This window comes from Bidens hawaiensis, unplaced genomic scaffold (genome assembly GCF_021521415.1).
Source record: "Bidens hawaiensis isolate Kalapana, Puna unplaced genomic scaffold, B.hawaiensis_p1.1 tig00059007_1, whole genome shotgun sequence".
Classification (NCBI taxonomy): Eukaryota; Viridiplantae; Streptophyta; class Magnoliopsida; order Asterales; family Asteraceae; genus Bidens; species Bidens hawaiensis.
The window spans coordinates 50474-56963 of NW_027500629.1; positions in this window are offsets into that span (position 1 = coordinate 50474).

The following is a 6490-nucleotide window of genomic DNA, read 5'->3' on the forward strand; positions in this document are numbered from 1 at the left end:
CCGGTTTTGTGTGGTTTCTATAGGATTTTCGTTTTTATAAATTTAAAGCTTAATTGTGATTCGTTCTTTATTTATATTATACATTTTCACAGATCAAGTTTTTGGCGCCGCTGCCGGGGACACGATTTGAGGCGTATTAAGAACGACTCGAGTTAAGACTTGCCTTGTATACTACTTGTCTTTCTTATTTGTTTTGTTTGTTAGTTTAAAATAGTTTAGCTAATTATAATTTCTTTTATTTACTACTTGTCGTACAAAACCGTCGGTAATACGTTCTCTTCTCCTACTTTTTCTGAACCCGTCATTAGGGCTAGGATTATGGGCGACGCGAATCCACTACCGAGGAGGACAGTTGTAGACCGGGCCCGTCCGGTCGATGCTGGCGCGAGATCCAGCATTGCTCCACCAGCTATAGGAGTTCAAACGACTTGGCAGATTCCATCTAACGTTCTGAACACGATTGCTCATTCTGCTCAGTTTCACGGGTTGCTCCACGAGAACCCGCATTCTCATCTCACTCGTATTGCACGTATCTGCGACACGTTTCATCTTGCTGGCGTATCCGAAGACGCCATAAAACTCCGAATCTTTCTGTTCTCACTCATTGATCATGCGAGTCTGTGGCTTGAGTCCCTCCCACAGGGGTCCATTGCTACTTGGGCTGCCATGCAGACCCAGTTCCTGGAAAAATACGATCCTCCGGCTAAGGCCGCTCGTTTGCGTAACCAGATTCATTCTTTCCAGATGGAGGACACTGAGAGTTTCTACGAGGCGTGGGAGAGATTCAAAAACCTACTTGCTTTATGTCCAAACCACGGCTTGCAGGACTGGGCGGTTGTTGAAAAGTTCTATAACGAAGTGACTTACGCGACTCAGAATATGCTCGACACTGCTGCAGGAGGCAACTTATTGACGACAAAGGATACCGATGAGTGCATTGCCTTATTTAACGGTTTAGCCATGAGTGGATACCAGCGACCACCTTCTAAGAGCACCAAAACGGTCGACGCTTTATCACGCGGTATGCATTCAGTCGACGCGAGTACCGCCCTCGCGGCACAGGTTGAGGCGTTAGCAAAGATTGTGAAGGACCTGCAGGTGAAGAGTAAGTTGTGCGAGATCTGTAGAGGAGGGCATGATACCGTTCAGTGCCCTATAGGTTTCCAGGAGGAGGCAGTCGACTATGTTAACAATCCGAACCGAAACCCTAATTCTTTTAATTCTTATAATTCGGGTTGGAGAGGTAACCAAAATCCTAACTGGAGGAACGGAAATCATTCCGGCTTCCAGCCGCGTCAGAGTCTATTCCAGGATTCCGGTGAAGGAGCGAGTGGTGGGGAGAAGAAGCCCACGCTGGAGGAGATGATGGCACAGCAGACTCAGATGCTGTCGCAGCTTATGACTCGAGAGGATTCCCGTCATAAAGAGACTCAAGAGAAATTTCGGGAACACGAGTCATTCATGAGAAATCAGGGGGCGTCAATTCAAAATCTTGAGAGGCAGATAGGAGAGATAGCGAATCGTCTGAATGAGAGGCAGCCAGGTACACTTCCGAGTAACACTGAGCAGAATCCGAAGGCCTTCGCGAAGGCGGTGACGACGAGGAGCGGTGCAGGGGCATGTAGTGAGCAGTGAATCAGGGACCTGCGGTAGATGTAGAGGAGCAGGTAGACGAGGAGATTCAGATGGAGTCTCCACCGGCCAGGGTGCATCAGAGGCGAAGCCCAGGAAGTACAGCACAAGCCGAGGACCAGCCATTACCCAGCACACCACCGAGAGTCTACAAACCTAGACTCCCATTTCCCGGGAGAGTCCGCAGGGATAGAGACGAGGAGTAGAACACTAAATTTCTTGATCTCCTGAAGCAACTTCACCTTAACATTCCATTCCTTGAGGCACTAACTCAAATGCCGAAATATGCAAAGTTCCTTAAGGATATTCTTTCCAATAAGGAGAAGTTAGCTGAGGTCTCTTCCATCCCGCTGAGTGCTGGTTGCTCTGCAGTTTTGCAGAGAAAGTTACCGGAAAAGATGTCCGATCCTGGGAGTTTCACGATTCCCTGCATCTTGAGTGATAATACGGTTGTTCATGCACTGGCAGATCTTGGTGCCAGTATTAATCTCATGCCGTATTCCGTGTATCGCAAGTTGGGTTTAGGCGAACCGAGGCCTACCCGTATGAGTATCCAGCTTGCTGATCGTTCTGTGAAATACCCCCGAGGGGTGGTCGAGAACATGCTAGTTCGTGTCGACAAGTTCATCTTCCCGGTGGACTTTGTCATCCTGGACATGAACGATGATGATAGTGTCCCACTTATCTTAGGCCGACCATTCCTTGCCACTGCACAGGCGTTGATCGACGTCTGTGAGGGTAAGTTGATTCTGAGAGTTGGGGATGAGAACGTCACCTTTGACGTTCGACAGTCACTGAAACACCCCAAATCTGCTGATGACTCCTTATACTTCATCGATACCATCATGGCACATGTTGGAGAGTTTTTCAGCGAAATTTGTGGAGGATCTGCCTCCGACACCCAGATTCTCGATAGGGAGATTCCGGAGATTGAAATGGTTGCCGTAACCAATCAGTCCTTAGATGACGACACCGAGTCGCATACCCCTGAATCTGGCGTGTCTGCCGAGATCGTACGAGACGATCCAATGGACCGACCTTCGGTCGAGAGCCCTCCTTCCTCCTTAGAGCTTAGGGATCTGCCCGCCCATCTTGAGTACGCATTTTTAGATGAAGAGAGGAAGCTTCCGGTTATCATTGCATCTGCGTTGACCGAGGTCGAGAAGGAGAAGTTGTTGAGGGTGCTACGAGAGCACAAAGAGGCAATTGCATGGAAGATTATCGACATAAAGGGTATCAACCCTTCGTTTTGCACTCATAAAATCCTCATGGAGGAAAATTTCAAAACTTTCGTCCAGCCGCAACGGCGGCGTAATCCGAAAATGCAAGAGGTTGTGAAAAAGGAGATTATCAAACTCCTTGATGCGGGGATCATTTTCCCCATTTCTGATATTGCTTGGGTGAGTCCAGTCCAAGTGGTTCCTAAAAATGGTGGCATGACTGTCGTCACCAATGAGAGGAACGAACTCATCCCCACGAGGACTGTGACTGGATGGCGAGTCTGCATCGACTATCGCAGACTGAATGATGCCACCAGGAAAGACCACTTTCCTTTACCCTTCATTGATCAAATGTTGGAGCGTTTAGCGGGTCAGCAGTACTACTGCTTCTTGGATGGTTTCTCCGGGTATTTCCAGATTCCCATAGCTCCCGATGACCAGGAGAAAACACGTTTGCCTACAAACGTATGCCGTTCGGACTGTGTAACGCTACGGCCACATTCCAGAGGTGTATGGTGGCCATTTTCCATGATATGATCGAGGACTCCATGGAGGTATTCATGGACGATTTTTCCGTATTTGGGAGTTCCTTCGATCATTGTTTATCTAATCTTGAGAGGATGATGTCCCGTTGTGTTGATACCAACCTAGTCCTTAACTGGGAGAAGTGTCATTTTATGGTTCGCGAGGGCATTGTTCTGGGACATCGGATCTCGAGTGCGGGGATAGAGGTTGACAAAGCGAAGGTTGACAACATTTCTAATCTTCCCCCACCTACCTCTGTGAGATCCATTCGTAGCTTTTTAGGTCATGCCGGGTTCTACCGTAGGTTCATTAAAGATTTCTCTAAAATCGCGAGACCCATGACCAAACTTTTGAAGAAGGATGCTCCATTTGTTTTTTCTGAGCAGTGTATCGAGGCATTTGATCTTCTAAAAGACAAACTCGTTAACGCCCCGATCATGGTTGCTCCCGACTGGTCGTCACCATTCGAGTTGATGTGTGACGCGAGCGACTTTGCAGTCGGAGCGGTTCTTGGACAACGGAAGGATAAACATTTCCATCCGATCTATTATGCGAGCCGAACCTTAAATGGCGCACAGGAAAGCTATACCACCACCGAAAAAGAGCTTTTAGCTGTGGTGTTCGCTTTTGACAAATTTAGGTCCTATCTGGTTTTGTCCAAAACGATTGTTTATACGGATCATGCTGCTATTCGTTATCTCTTCAGCAAGCAGGATGTCAAACCTCGTCTTATCCGTTGGATCCTGTTGCTTCAAGAGTTTGATATTGAGATCCGTGATAAAAAGGGGGCCGAGAATGTTGCGGCCGATCATCTTTCACGTCTAGAAGGTGCTGAGTTAGGAGATTCGGGGGGCAGGATCAACGACCGTTTTCCGACGGAAAGTCTCATGTTCGTTAAGGCACAGGAGGAGGGTTTTCCATGGTTCGCTGACTTCGCAAACTATCTTGCTGATGGATACCTCCCGAAGTTGTCTTACCAGCAAAAGAAGAAATTCTTTGCTGATGTTAAGTTCTACCTATGGGACGACCCGTATCTTTTCCGTGTTGGTGCTGATCAGTTAATTAGGAGATGTGTAGATGCAAAGGAGGGATGGCAGATTCTGAGCCATTGTCATTTGGGACCGAAAGGAGGTCACCACGGTGCGAGTTCGACAGCGAAGAAGGTATTTGATTCTGGATTCTATTGGCCTTCTATTTTCAAAGATGCACATGAGTTTGTTAAAAATTGTGACCGATGTCAACGTGTTGGTAATATCTCATCCCGGAATGAGATGCCCCAAAATGCAATTCAGGTATGCGAGGTTTTTGACATTTGGGGTATCGATTTTATGGGCCCGTTCCCGTCGTCTAGAGGGAACAAGTACATTCTTGTGGCTGTTGATTACGTTTCCAAGTGGGTCGAGGCCAAAGCATTGCCCACTAACGACGCCCGAGTTGTAGTGAGATTTTTAAAAGGTTTGTTTTCCCGTTTTGGAGTCCCGAAGGCCTTGATCAGTGATCGAGGTACTCACTTCTGCATTGTGCAGATGGAGAAGGCGTTGCAGCGCTATGGGGTCACCCACCGGCTTGCGACCGCCTACCACCCACAGACCAGTGGGCAAGTGGAAGTGAGTAATCGTGGAATAAAACGTATTCTTGAGAAAACAGTTGGTTCGAATCGTCGGGATTGGTCCGACAAATTAGATGACGCTCTGTGGGCCTTCCGTACAGCTTACAAGACTCCGACTGGTTCCACACAATTTCAGATGATCTATAGGAAGGCCTGTCATCTTCCAGTTGAATTAGAACACCGCGCTTCATGGGCCCTTCAGAGGGTTAATCTTGATTTATCCGTCGCTGAGAGTACACGTTTCCATCAGTTGCACGAGTTGGAGGAGCTCCGGGATCACGCATATGCGCAATCATTTCGGTATAAGGAGCGGACGAAGGAACTGCATGATAGAAAGCTGAAGGGTAATAGCAGTTCAAGTGTGGGGATAAGGTTTTATTGTATAACTCCCGGTTGAGGTTATTCCCGGGAAAGTTGAAATCCCGATGGTCGGGACCGTTCACGGTCACTGAGGTTTTCCCGTATGGCACCATTGAGATACAAGATCGAAGCGGGAAGTTTAAAGTGAACGGCCATAGATTGAAGCATTACATTGGAGAGCCGATAACTGATCAGACAGTCGAGGTGTTCCACCTTGACTCATTCACCGAGGATTAGGCGTGATGGATGCATCACTCGGGAGACAGCCCGAGTTGTAGAGTTTGTATTATGATTCTCTTTATTATCTGTTTTTATTTGTTTTATTTCTATTTATAAAAAAAAATAAAAATAAAAATACAAAAAAAATAAATATTTCAAAAAAATCAAAAAAAATAAAAAAAAAATTCAAAAACACAAAAATATGTTTATTTCTTATGTTTTTGTTTTCTATTTTGTACGCCGCTACATGCGAGCGAGTTTGAGTTTTTACAGGTATTATTATGCGCATGGTAGCTCTGATGGCGTTTTGGAACAGGTTCACCCGAGGTTGCGGCCGCGAATGAAATGCTATACGGTCGTTAGTTTGGATCATACATAGCTGATGAAGAATTTGCATCTAAACCAGGGGAGTAACCCGTTCTCTATTTTAATTTCTGTTCTTTAAAGTTTTTATTTCATGCTTTACGTTTTATTTTTATTTTATTTCTTTTCCTTGTTCTCATCGAGGACGATTTCGTTCTAAGTGTGGGGATGGGAATTTATTTTACTTAGTTGTAGAAAAAATATAAAAAAAAATTTAAAATTTAAAAAAAATAAAAATTTTTCACTCGTTTTTCGTTTTCGTACGTTGTTCAAGTTTGTTTATGTTGAAAAAAAAAAGAAAAAAAAATAAAAATAAAAAAAATGTTCCTTGTTTTTAGTTTCTTTTGCGTTAAAGTCGGAGATGATGATTTTATTCGGAAATCGGTTTTTCAAACTACTAATAATATGAGATAAATAAAAGAAAACGCACTTAACTTGGGATGTGTCGGTAGGCTCAGCCTTGAAAATGAAAGGGCAAATTTGATAAAACGGTTAAACGAAAATTTTTTGCGGGTAAAGCGTTTTGTCCGTGGAAAATAAGCAATGAAAGGTCGGGTCATAC